Source organism: Schistocerca piceifrons, chromosome 1, assembly GCF_021461385.2.
Source record: "Schistocerca piceifrons isolate TAMUIC-IGC-003096 chromosome 1, iqSchPice1.1, whole genome shotgun sequence".
Classification (NCBI taxonomy): Eukaryota; Metazoa; Arthropoda; class Insecta; order Orthoptera; family Acrididae; genus Schistocerca; species Schistocerca piceifrons.
Window position 1 is genome coordinate 26935684 of NC_060138.1, and position 14947 is coordinate 26950630.

The window sequence follows — 14947 nt, forward strand, 5'->3', positions numbered from 1 at the left end:
TTGCGGAGATGAGGGCATGAGGCCTCCAGATATCAATCGCGACGAAATTTATGTTCCGCCATCTCAATGGGACGGTGGGAGGATGGAAAAAATCATTCTGTGGTACGTCAGAACCACCTATTGGGCTCCCAGAAGAGATTAAATGAGCCAACAGCAACTTTGTTAATCTCCTCAATATAAGTCGTTATGGAGATCCTAGTATTTAATAGCGACGCAATTTGTATAACTCATCGGCAATGGGAGAGTGCTACGGTTACAGAAAACAGACAGTGGTGCATCGGATACATGCCACAGCAGCCCCAGGAGAGCTGCCATGTGGCGACCACAGCCTTACTAGTCTCTTGCGGAGAGGAAGGCATGAGGCCTCCAAATATCAATCGCGACGAAATTTCTGTTCCACCATCTCAATGGGACGGTGGGAGGATGGCAGGAATCATTCTGTGGTACTTCAGAAACCACCTATTGGGCTCTCAGAAGAGATTAAATGAGCCAACAGCAACTTTGTTAACCTAATCAATATAAGTCGCTATGGAGATCCTAGTATTTAATAGCGACGCAATTTGTGTAACTCATCGGCAATGGGAGAGTGCTACGGTTACAGAAAACAGACAGTGGTGCATCGCATACATGCCAATGCAGCCCCAGGAGAGCTGCCATGTGGCGACCACAGCCTTGCTAGTCTCTTGCGGAGATGAGGGCATGAGGCCTCCAGATATCAATCGCGACGAAATTTCTGTTCCGCCATCTCAATGGGACGGTGGGAGGATGGAAAAAATCATTCTGTGGTACGTCAGAACCACCTATTGGGCTCCCAGAAGAGATTAAATGAGCCAACAGCAACTTTGTTAATCTCCTCAATATAAGACGTTATGGAGATCCCAGTATTTAATAGCGACGCAATTTGTATAACTCATCGGCAATGGGAGAGTGCTACGGTTATGGAAGACAGACAGTGGTGCATCGGATACATGCCACTGCAACCCCAGGAGAGCCGCCATGTGGAGACCACAGCCTTGCTAGTCTCTTGCGGAGAAGAGGGCATGAGGCCTCCAGATATCAATCGCGACGAAATTTCTGTGCCACCATCTCAATGGGACGGTGGGAGGATGGCAGGAATCATTCTGTGGTACTTCAGAAACCAGCTATTGGGCTCCCAGAAGAGATTAAATGAATCAACAGCAACTTTGTTAATATCCTATATATAAGTCGTTATGGAGATCCTAGTATTTAATAGCGACGCAATTTGTATAACTCATCGGCAATGGGAGAGTGCTACGGTTATGGAAGACAGACAGTGGTGCATCGCATACATGCCAATGCAGCCCCAGGAGAGCTGCCATGTGGCGACCACAGCCTTGCTAGTCTCTTGCGGAGATGAGGGCATGAGGCCTCCAGATATCAATCGCGACGAAATTTCTGTTCCGCCATCTCAATGGGACGGTGGGAGGATGGAAAAAATCATTCTGTGGTACGTCAGAACCACCTATTGGGCTCCCAGAAGAGATTAAATGAGCCAACAGCAACTTTGTTAATCTCCTCAATTTAAGTCGTTATGGAGATCCTAGTATTTAATAGCGACGCAATTTGTATAACTCATCGGCAATGGGAGAGTGCTACGGTTACAGAAAACAGACAGTGGTGCATCGGATACATGCCACAGCAGCCCCAGGAGAGCTGCCATGTGGCGACCACAGCCTTACTAGTCTCTTGCGGAGAGGAAGGCATGAGGCCTCCAAATATCAATCGCGACGAAATTTCTGTTCCACCATCTCAATGGGACGGTGGGAGGATGGCAGGAATCATTCTGTGGTACTTCAGAAACCACCTATTGGGCTCCCAGAAGAGATTAAATGAGCCAACAGCAACTTTGTTAACCTAATCAATATAAGTCGCTATGGAGATCCTAGTATTTAATAGCGACGCAATTTGTGTAACTCATCGGCAATGGGAGAGTGCTACGGTTACAGAAAACAGACAGTGGTGCATCGCATACATGCCAATGCAGCCCCAGGAGAGCTGCCATGTGGCGACCACATCATTGGTAGTCTATTGCGGAGAAGAGGGCATGAGGCCTCCAGATATCAATCGCGACGAAATGTCCGTTCCACCATCTCAATGGGACGGTAGGAGGATGGCAGGAATCATTCTGTGGTACTTCAGAAACCACCTATTGGGGTCCTAGAAGAGATTAAATGAGCCAACAGCAACTTTGCTAATCTCCTCAATATAAGTCGTTATGGAGATCCTAGTATTTAATAGCGACGCAATTTGTTTAACTCATTGGCAATGGGAGAGTGCTACAGTTACAGATGACAGACAGTGATGCATCGGATACATGCCACTGAAGCCCCAGGAGAGCTTCCATGTGGCGACCACAGACTTGCTAGTCTCTTGCGGAGAAGAGGGCATGAGGCCTCCAGATATCAATCGCGACGAAATTTCTGTGCCACCATCTCAATGGGACGGTGGGAGGATGGCTGGAATCATTCTGTGGTACTTCAGAAACCACCTATTGGGCTCCCAGAAGAGATTAAATGAGCCAACAGCAACTTTTGTTAATCTCCTCAATAAAAGTCGTTATGGAGATCCTAGTATTTAATAGCGACGCAATTTGTATAACTCATCGGCAATGGGAGAGTGCTACGGTTACAGAAAACAGACAGTGGTGCATCGGATACATGCCACTGCAGCCCCAGGAGAGCTGCCATGTGGCGACCACAGCCTTGCCAGTCACTTGCGGAGAGGAGGGCATGAGGCCTCCAGATATCAATCGCGACGAAATTTCTGTTCCACCATTTCAATGGGGCGGTGGGAGGATGGCAGGAATCATTCTGTGGTACTTCAGAAACCACCTATTGGGCTCCCAGAAGAAATGAAATGAACCAACAGCAACTAAGTTAATCTTCTCAATATAAGTCGTTATGGAGATCCTAGTATTTAATAGCGACGCAATTTGTGTAACTCGTGGGCAATGGGAGAGTGCTACGGTTACAGAAAACAGACAGTGGTGCATCGCATACATGCCAATGCAGCCCCAGGAGAGCTGCCATGTGGCGACCACAGCCTTGCTAGTCTCTTGCGGAGAAGAGGGCATGAGAGCTCCAGATATCAATCGCGACGAAATTTCTGTTCCGCTATCTCAATGGGACGGTGGGAGGATGGCAAAAATCATTCTGTGGTACGTCAGAACCACCTATTGGGCTCCCAGAAGAGATTAAATGAGCTAACAGCAACTTTGTTAATCTCCTCAATGTAAGTCGTTATGGAGATCCTAGTATTTAATAGCGACGCAATTTGTATAACTCATCGGCAATGGGAGAGTGCTACGGTTACAGAAAACAGACAGTGGTGCATCGGATACATGCCACAGCAGCCCCAGGAGAGCTGCCATGTGGCGACCACAGCCTTACTAGTCTCTTGCGGAGAGGAGGGCATGAGGCCTCCAAATATCAATCGCGACGAAATTTCTGTTCCACCATCTCAATGGGACGGTGGGAGGATGGCAGGAATCATTCTGTGGTACTTCAGAAACCACCTATTGGGCTCCCAGAAGAGATTAAATGAGCCAACAGCAACTTTGTTAATCTCCTCAATATAAGTCGTTATGGAGATCCTAGTATTTAATAGCGACGCAATTTGTATAACTCATCGGCAATGGGAGAGTGCTACGGTTACAGAAAACAGACAGTGGTGCATCGGATACATGCCACTGCAGCCCCAGGAGAGCTGCCATGTGGCGACCACAGCCTTACTAGTCTCTTGCGGAGAGGAGGGCATGAGGCCTCCAAATATCAATCGCGACGAAATTTCTGTTCCACCATCTCAATGGGGCGGTGGGAGGATGGCAGGAATCATTCTGTGGTACTTCAGAAACCACCTATTGGGCTCCCAGAAGAGATTAAATGAGCCAACAGCAACTTTGTTAATCTCCTCAATATAAGTCGTTATGGAGATCCTAGTATTTAATAGCGACGCAATTTGTATAACTCATCGGCAATGGGAGAGTGCTACGGTTACAGAAAACAGACAGTGGTGCATCGGATACATGCCACTGCAGCCCCAGGAGAGCTGCCATGTGGCGACCACAGCCTTGATAGTCTCTTGCGGAGCAGAGGGCATGAGGCCTCCAGATATCAATCGCGACGAAATTTCTGTTTCACCATCTGTATGGGACGGTGGGAGGATGGCAGGAATCATTCTGTGGTACTTCAGAAACCACATATTGGGCTCCCAGAAGAGATTAAATGAGCCAACAGCAACTTTATTAATCTCCTCAACAAAAGTCGTTATGGAAATTCTAGTATTTAATAGCGACGCAATTTGTATAACTCATCGGCAATGGGAGAGTGCTACGGTTACAGAAAACAGACAGTGGTGCATCGGATACATGCCACTGCAGCCCCAGGAGAGCTGCCATGTGGCGACCACAGCCTTGCTAGTCTCTTGCGGAGAGGAGGGCATGAGGCCTCCAGATATCAATCGCGACGAAATTTCTGTTCCACCATTTCAATGGGGCGGTGGGAGGATGGCAGGAATCATTCTGTGGTACTTCAGAAACCACCTATTGGGCTCCCAGAAGAAATGAAATGAACCAACAGCAACTAAGTTAATCTTCTCAATATAAGTCGTTATGGAGATCCTAGTATTTAATAGCGACGCAATTTGTGTAACTCGTGGGCAATGGGAGAGTGCTACGGTTACAGAAAACAGACAGTGGTGCATCGCATACATGCCAATGCAGCCCCAGGAGAGCTGCCATGTGGCGACCACAGCCTTACTAGTCTCTTGCGGAGAAGAGGGCATGAGAGCTCCAGATATCAATCGCGACGAAATTTCTGTTCCGCTATCTCAATGGGACGGTGGGAGGATGGCAAAAATCATTCTGTGGTACGTCAGAACCACCTATTGGGCTCCCAGAAGAGATTAAATGAGCCAACAGCAACTTTGTTAATCTCCTCAATGTAAGTCGTTATGGAGATCCTAGTATTTAATAGCGACGCAATTTGTATAACTCATCGGCAATGGGAGAGTGCTACGGTTACAGAAAACAGACAATGGTGCATCGGATACATGCCACAGCAGCCCCAGGAGAGCTGCCATGTGGCGACCACAGCCTTACTAGTCTCTTGCGGAGAGGAGGGCATGAGGCCTCCAAATATCAATCGCGACGAAATTTCTGTTCCACCATCTCAATGGGACGGTGGGAGGATGGCAGGAATCATTCTGTGGTACTTCAGAAACCACCTATTGGGCTCCCAGAAGAGATTAAATGAGCCAACAGCAACTTTGTTAATCTCCTCAATATAAGTCGTTATGGAGATCCTAGTATTTAATAGCGACGCGATTTGTATAACTCATCGGCAATGGGAGAGTGCTACGGTTACAGAAAACAGACAGTGGTGCATCGGATACATGCCACAGCAGCCCCAGGAGAGCTGCCATGTGGCGACCACAGCCTTACTAGTCTCTTGCGGAGAGGAGGGCATGAGGCCTCCAAATATCAATCGCGACGAAATTTCTGTTCCACCATCTCAATGGGACGGTGGGAGGATGGCAGGAATCATTCTGTGGTACTTCAGAAACCACCTATTGGGCTCCCAGAAGAGATTAAATGAGCCAACAGCAACTTTGTTAATCTCCTCAATGTAAGTCGTTATGGAGATCCTAGTATTTAATAGCGACGCAATTTGTATAACTCATCGGCAATGGGAGAGTGCTACGGTTACAGAAAACAGACAGTGGTGCATCGGATACATGCCACAGCAGCCCCAGGAGAGCTGCCATGTGGCGACCACAGCCTTACTAGTCTCTTGCGGAGAGGAGGGCATGAGGCCTCCAAATATCAATCGCGACGAAATTTCTGTTCCACCATCTCAATGGGACGGTGGGAGGATGGCAGGAATCATTCTGTGGTACTTCAGAAACCACCTATTGGGCTCCCAGAAGAGATTAAATGAGCCAACAGCAACTTTGTTAATCTCCTCAATGTAAGTCGTTATGGAGATCCTAGTATTTAATAGCGACGCAATTTGTATAACTCATCGGCAATGGGAGAGTGCTACGGTTACAGGTACAGACAGTGGTGCATCGGATACATGCCACAGCAGCCCCAGGAGAGCTGCCATGTGGCGACCACAGCCTTACTAGTCTCTTGCGGAGAAGAGAGCATGAGGCTTCCAAATATCAATCGCGACGAAATTTCTGTTCCACCATCTCAATGGGACGGTGGGAGGATGGCAGGAATCATTCTGTGGTACTTCAGAAACCACCTATTGGGCTCCCAGAAGAGATTAAATGAGCCAACAGCAACTTTGTTAATCTCCTCAATATAAGTCGTTATGAGATCCTAGTATTTAATAGCGACGCAATTTGTATAACTCATCGGCAATGGGAGAGTGCTACGGTTACAGAAAACAGACAGTGGTGCATCGGATACATGCCACAGCAGCCCCAGGAGAGCTGCCATGTGGCGACCACAGCCTTACTAGTCTCTTGCGGAGAGGAGGGCATGAGGCCTCCAAATATCAATCGCGACGAAATTTCTGTTCCACCATCTCAATGGGACGGTGGGAGGATGGCAGGAATCATTCTGTGGTACTTCAGAAACCACCTATTGGGCTCCCAGAAGAGATTAAATGAGCCAACAGCAACTTTGTTAATCTCCTCAATATAAGTCGTTATGGAGATCCTAGTATTTAATAGCGACGCAATTTGTATAACTCATCGGCAATGGGAGTGTGCTACGGTTATGAAACAGGCAGTGGTGCATCGGATACATGCCACTGGACCCCCAAGAGAGCTGCCATGTGGCGACCACAGCCTTGCTAGTCTCTTGCGGAGCAGAGGGCATGAGGCCTCCATATATCAATGGCGACGAAGTTTCTGTGCCACCATCTCAATGGGACGGTGGGAGGATGGCAGGAATCATTCTGTGGTACGTCGGAACCACCTTTTGGGCTCCCAGAAGAGATTAAATGAGCCAACAGCAACTTTTGTTAATCTCCTCAATAAAAGTCGTTATGGAGATCCTAGTATTTAATAGCGACGCAATTTGTTTAACTCATCGGCAATAGGAGAGTGCTATGGTTACAGAAAACAGACAGTGGTGCATCGGATACATGCCACTGAAGTCCCAGGAGAGCTGCCACGTGGCGACCACAGCCTTGCTAGTCTCTTGCGGAGAAGAGGGCATTAAGGCCTCCAGATATCAATGGCGACGAAATTTCTGTGCCACCATCTCAATGGGACGGTGGGAGGATGGCAGGAATCAATCTGTGGTACTTCAGAAACCACCTATTGGGCTCCCAGAAGAGATTAAATGAGCCAACAGCAACTTTGTTAATCTCCTCGATATAAGTCGTTATGGAGATCCTAATATTTAATAGCGACGCAATTTGTATAAATCATCGGCAATGGGAGAGTGCTACGGTTACAGAAAACAGACAGTCGTGCATCGGATACATGCCACTGCAGCCCCAGGAGAGCTGCCATGTATCGACCACAGCCTTGCTAGTCTCTTGCGGAGATGAGGGCGTGAGGCCTCCAGATATCAATCGCGATTAAACTTCTGTTCCGCCCTCTCAATGGGACGGTGGTAGGATGGCACGAAACATTCTGTGGTACTTCAGAATCCACCTTCTTGGCTCCCAGAAGAGATTAAATGAGCCAACAGCAACTTTGTTAATCTCCCCAATGTAAGTCGTCATGCAGATCCTAGTATTTAATAGCGACGCAAGTTGTATAATTCTTCGGCAATGGGTGAGTGCTACGGTTATGAAACAGGCGGTGGTGCATCGGATACATGCCACTGGAGCCCGTTGAGAGCTGCCATGTGGCGACCACAGCCTTGCTAGTCTCTTGCGGAGAAGAGGGCATGAGGCCTACAGATATCAATCGCAACAAAATTTCCTTGCCTCAATGTCAATCGGAAGGTGGGAGGGTGGCAGGAAACATATTGTGGTACGTCAGAAACCACCTATTGGGCGCCCAGAAGAGTTTAAATGAGCCAACAGCAACCTTGTTAATCTCCTCAATATAAGTCGTTATGGAGATCCTAGTATTTAATAGCGCCGCAATTTCTATATCTCATCGGCAATGGGAGAGTGCTACGGTTACAGACAACAGACAGTGGTGCATCTCATACATGCCACTGCAGCCCCAGGAGAGCTGCCAAGTGGCGACCACAGCCATGCTAGTCTCTTGCGGAGAAGAGGGCGTGAGGCCTCCAGATATCAATCGCGACGAAATTTCTGTTCAACCATCTCAATGGGACGGTGGGAGGATAGCAGGAATCAATCTGTGGCACATCAGAAACCACCTATTGGGCTCCCAGTAGAGATTGAATGAGCCAACAGCAACTTTGTTAATCTAATCAATGTAAGTCGTCATGCAGATCCTAGTATTTAATAGCGACGCAAATTGTATAATTCTTCGGCAATGGGTGAGTGCTACGGTTATGAACCAGGCGGTGGTGCATCGGATACATGCCACTGGAGCCCGTTGAGAGCTGCCATGTGGCGACCACAGCCTTGCTAGTCTCTTGCGGAGAAGAGGGCATGAGGCCTACAGATATCAATCGCAACAAAATTTCCTTGCCTCAATGTCAATCGGAAGATGGGAGGGTGGCAGGAAACATATTGTGGTACGTCAGAAACTACCTATTGGGCTCCCAGAAGAGTTTAAATGAGCCAACAGCAACCTTGTTAATCTCCTCAATATAAGTCGTTATGGAGATCCTAGTATTTAATAGCGCCGCAATTTCTATAACTCATCGGCAATGGGAGAGTGCTACGGTTACAGAAAACAGACAGTGGTGCATCGCATACATGCCACTGCAGCCCCAGGAGAGCTGCCAAGTGGCGACCACAGCCTTGCTAGTCTCTTGCGGAGAAGAGGGCATGAGGCCTCCAGATATCAATCGCGACGAAATTTCTGTTCCGCCATCTCAATGGGACGGTGGGAGGATGGCAGGAATCATTCTGTGGTACTTCAGAAACCACCTATTGGGCTCTCAGAAGAGATTAAATGAGCCAACAGGAACTTCGTTAATCTCTTCAATATAAGACGTTATGGAGATCCTAGTATTTAATAGCGACGGAATTTGTATAACTCATCGGCAATGGGAGAGTGCTACGGTTACAGAAAACAGACAGTGGTGCATCGGATACATGCCACTGCAGCCCCAGGAGAGCTGCCATGTGGCGACCACAGCCTTGCTAGTCTCTTGCGGAGAAGAGGGCATGAGGCCTCCAGATATCAATCGCGACGAAATTTCTGTTCCACCATCTCAATGGGACGGTGGGAGGATGGCAGGAATCATTCTGTGGTACTTCAGAAACCACCTATTGGGCTCTCAGAAGAGATTAAATGAGCCAACAGCAACTTTGTTAATCTCCTCAATATAAGACGTTATGGAGATCCCAGTATTTAATAGCGACGCAATTTGTATAACTCATCGGCAATGGGAGAGTGCTACGGTTATGGAAGACAGACAGTGGTGCATCGGATACATGCCACTGCAACCCCAGGAGAGCCGCCATGTGGAGACCACAGCCTTGCTAGTCTCTTGCGGAGAAGAGGGCATGAGGCCTCCAGATATCAATCGCGACGAAATTTCTGTGCCACCATCTCAATGGGACGGTGGGAGGATGGCAGGAATCATTCTGTGGTACTTCAGAAACCAGCTATTGGGCTCCCAGAAGAGATTAAATGAATCAACAGCAACTTTGTTAATATCCTATATATAAGTCGTTATGGAGATCCTAGTATTTAATAGCGACGCAATTTGTATAACTCATCGGCAATGGGAGAGTGCTACGGTTATGGAAGACAGACAGTGGTGCATCGGATACATGCCACTGCAACCCCAGGAGAGCTGCCATGTGGAGACCACAGCCTTGCTAGTCTCTTGCGGAGAAGAGGGCATGAGGCCTCCAGATATCAATCGCGACGAAATTTCTGTGCCACCATCTCAATGGGACGGTGGGAGGATGGCAGGAATCATTCTGTGGTACTTCAGAAACCACCTATTGGGCTCCCAGAAGAGATTAAATGAATCAACAGCAACTTTGTTAATATCCTAAATATAAGTCGTTATGGAGATCCTAGTATTTAATAGCGACGCAATTTGTATAACTCATCGGCAATGGGAGTGTGCTACGGTTATGAAACAGGCTGAGTGCATCGGATACATGCCAGTGGAGCCCCAGGAGAGCTGCCATGTGGCAACCACAGCCTTGCTAGTCTCTTGCGGTGAAGATGGGCATGAGGCCTCCAGATATCAATCGCGACGAAATTTCTGTTCCACCATCTCAATGGGACGGTGGGAGGATATCAGGAATCGTTCTGTGGTACTTCAGAAACCACCTCTTGGGCTATTAGAAGAGATTAAATGACCCAACAGCAACTTTGTTAAACTCCTCAATATAAGTCGTTATGGAGATCCTAGTATTTAATAGCGACGCAATTTGTATAACTCATCGGCAATGGGAGAGTGCTACGGTTACAGAAAACAGACAGTGGTGCATCGGATACATGCTACTGCAGCCCCAGGAGAGCTGCCATGTGGCGACCACAACCTTGCTAGTCTCTTGCGGAGAAGAGGGCATGAGGCCTCCAGATATCAATCGCGACGAAATTTCTGTTCCACCATCTCAATGGGTAGGTGTTGGGATGGCAGGAATCATTCTGTGGTTTTTCAGAAACCACCTATTGGGCTCCCTGAAGAGATTAAATGAGGCAACAGCAGCTTCGTTAATGTCCTCAATATAAGTCGTTATGGAGATCCTAGTATTTAATAGCGACACAATTTGTACAACTCATCGGCAATGGGAGAGTGCTACGGTTACAGAAAACAGACAGTGGTGCATCGCATACATGCCACTGCAGCCCCAGGAGAGCTGCCATGTGGCGACCACAGCCTTGCTAGTCTCTTGCGGAGAAGACGGCATGAGGCCTCCAGATATCAATCGCGACGAAATTTCTGTTCCACCATCTCAATGGGACGGTGGGAGGATGGCAGGAATCATTCTGTGGTACTTCAGAAACCACCTATTGGGCTCTCAGAAGAGATTAAATGAGCCAACAGCAACTTTGTTAATCTCCTCAATATAAGACGTTATGGAGATCCCAGTATTTAATAGCGACGCAATTTGTATAACTCATCGGCAATGGGAGAGTGCTACGGTTATGGAAGACAGACAGTGGTGCATCGGATACATGCCACTGCAACCCCAGGAGAGCCGCCATGTGGAGACCACAGCCTTGCTAGTCTCTTGCGGAGAAGAGGGCATGAAGCCTCCAGATATCAATCGCGACGAAATTTCTGTGCCACCATCTCAATGGGACGGTGGGAGGATGGCAGGAATCATTCTGTGGTACTTCAGAAACCAGCTATTGGGCTCCCAGAAGAGATTAAATGAATCAACAGCAACTTTGTTAATATCCTATATATAAGTCGTTATGGAGATCCTAGTATTTAATAGCGACGCAATTTGTATAACTCATCGGCAATGGGAGAGTGCTACGGTTATGGAAGACAGACAGTGGTGCATCGGATACATGCCACTGCAACCCCAGGAGAGCTGCCATGTGGAGACCACAGCCTTGCTAGTCTCTTGCGGAGAAGAGGGCATGAGGCCTCCAGATATCAATCGCGACGAAATTTCTGTGCCACCATCTCAATGGGACGGTGGGAGGATGGCAGGAATCATTCTGTGGTACTTCAGAAACCACCTATTGGGCTCCCAGAAGAGATTAAATGAATCAGCAGCAACTTTGTTAATATCCTAAATATAAGTCGTTATGGAGATCCTAGTATTTAATAGCGACGCAATTTGTATAACTCATCGGCAATGGGAGTGTGCTACGGTTATGAAACAGGCAGAGTGCATCGGATACATGCCAGTGGAGCCCCAGGAGAGCTGCCATGTGGCAACCACAGCCTTGCTAGTCTCTTGCGGTGAAGATGGGCATGAGGCCTCCAGATATCAATCGCGACGAAATTTCTGTTCCACCATCTCAATGGGACGGTGGAAGGATATCAGGAATCGTTCTGTGGTACTTCAGAAACCACCTCTTGGGCTATTAGAAGAGATTAAATGACCCAACAGCAACTTTGTTAAACTCCTCAATATAAGTCGTTATGGAGATCCTAGTATTTAATAGCGACGCAATTTGTATAACTCATCGGCAATGGGAGAGTGCTACGGTTACAGAAAACAGACAGTGGTGCATCGGATACATGCTACTGCAGCCCCAGGAGAGCTGCCATGTGGCGACCGCAACCTTGCTAGTCTCTTGCGGAGAAGAGGGCATGAGGCCTCCAGATATCAATCGCGACGAAATTTCTGTTCCACCATCTCAATGGGTAGGTGTTGGGATGGCAGGAATCATTCTGTGGTTTTTCAGAAACCACCTATTGGGCTCCCAGAAGAGATTAAATGAGGCAACAGCAGCTTCGTTAATGTCCTCAATATAAGTCGTTATGGAGATGCTAGTATTTAATAGCGACACAATTTCTACAACTCATCGGCAATGGGAGAGTGCTACGGTTACAGAAAACAGACAGTGGTGCATCGCATACATGCCACTGCAGCCCCAGGAGAGCTGCCATGTGGCGACCACAGCTTTGCTAGTCTCTTGCGGAGATGAGGGCATGAGGCACCAGATATCAATCGCGTCGAAATTTCTGTTCCGCTTTCTCAGTGGGACGGTGGGAGGATGGCAGGAATCATTCTGTGGGACTTCAGAAACCACTTATTGGGCTCCCAGAAGAGATTAAATGAGCCAACAGCAACTTTGTTAATCTCCTCGATATAAGTCGTTATGGAGATCCTAGTATTTAATAGCGACGCAATTTGTATAACTCATCGGCAATGGGAGAGTGCTACAATTACTGAAAACATACTGTGGTGCATCGGATACATGCCACTGCAGCCCCAGGAGAGCTGCCACGTGGCGACCACAGCCTTGCTAGTCTCTTGCGGTGAAGAGGGCATGAGGCCTCCAGATATCAATCGTGACAAAATTTCTGTTCCACCATCTCAATGGGACGGTGGGAGGATGGCAGGAATCATTCTGTGGTACGTCAGAAACCACCTATTGGGCTCCCAGGAGAGATTAAATGAGCCAACAGCAACTTTGTTAATCTCCTCAATATAGGTCGTTATGGAGATCCTAGTATTTAATAGCGACGCAACTTGTATAACTCATCGGCAATGGGAGAGTGCTACGGTTACAGAAACAGGCAGTTGTGCATCGGATACATGCCACTGGAGCCCCAGGAGAGATGCCATGTGGCGACCACAGCCTTGCCAGTCTCTTGCGGAGAAGAGGGCATGAGGATTCCAGATATCAATCGCGACGAAATTTCTGTGCCACCATCTCAATGGGGCGGTGGGCGGATGGCAGGAATCATTCTGTGGTACGTCAGAACCACCTATTGGGCTCCCAGAAGAGATTAAATGAGCCAACAGCAACTTTGTTAATCTCCTCAATGTAAGTCGTTATGGAGATCCTAGTATTTAGTAGCGACGCAAATTGTATAATTCTTCGGCAATGGGAGAGTACTACGGTTATGAAACAGGCAGTGGTGCATCGGATACATGCCACTGGAGCCACAGGACAGCTGCCATGTAGCGACCACAGCCTTGCTAGTCTCTTGCGGAGAAGAGGGCATGAGGCCTCCAGATATCAATCGCGACGAAATTTCTGTTCCACCATCTCAATGGGACGGTGGGAGGATGGCAGGAATCATTCTGTGGTGCGACAGAAACCACCTATTGGGCTCCCAGAAGTGATAAAATGAGCCAACAGCAACTTTGTTAATCTCCTCAATGTATGTCGTTATGGAAATCCTAGTATTTAATAGCGACGCAATTTGTATAACTCATCGGCAATGGGAGAGTGCTACGGTTACTGAAAACAGACAGTGGTACATTGGATACTTGCCGCTGGAGCCCCATGAGAGCTGCCATGTTGCGACCACAGCCTTGCTAGTCTCTTGCGGAGAAGATGGCATGAGGCCTCCAGATATCAATCGCGACGAAATTTCCGTGCCACAATGTCAATGATACGGTGGGAGGATGGCAGGAGCCATTCTGTGGCTCGTCAGAAACCACCTATTGAGCTCCCAGAAGAGATTAAATGAGCCAATAGCAAATTTGTTAATCTCCTCAGTATAAGTCGTTATGGAGTACCTAGTATTTAATAGCGACGCAAGTTGTATAACTCATCGGCAATGGGAGAGTGGTACGGTTACAGTAAACAGGCAGTGGTGCATCGGATACATGCCACTGGAGCCCCAGGAGAGCTGCCATGTTGCGACCACAGCATTGCTAGTCTCTTGCGGAGAAGAGGGCAGGAGGCCTCCAGATATCAATCGCGACGAAATTTCCTTGTCCCAATGTGAATTAGGAAGGAGGGAGGATGGCAGGAAACATGCTGTGGTAGTTCACAAATAAGCTATTGGGCTCCCAGAAGAGATTAAATGATCAACAGCAACTTTCCTAATCTAGTCAATATAAGTCGTTATGGAGAGCCTAGTATTTAATAGCGACGCAAAATGTATAACACATCGGCAATAGGAGAGTACTACGGTAACAGAAAGCAGACAGTGGTGCATCGGGTACATGCCACTGGAGCCCAACGAGAACTGCCATGTGGAGTCCACAGCCTTGCTAGTCTCTTGCGGAGAAGAGGGCATGAGGCCTCTGGATATCAATCGCGGCGAAATTTCAGTGCCACAATGTCAATGATACGGTGGGAGGATGGCAGGAGTCACTCTGTGGCTCGTCAGAAACCCCCTATTGGGCTCCCAGAAGAGATTAAATGAGCCAACAGCAACTTTGTTATTCTCCTCAATATAAGTCCTTATGGAGATCATAGTATTTAATAGCGACGCAAATTGTATAACACATCGGTAATAGGAGAGTGCTACGGTAACAGA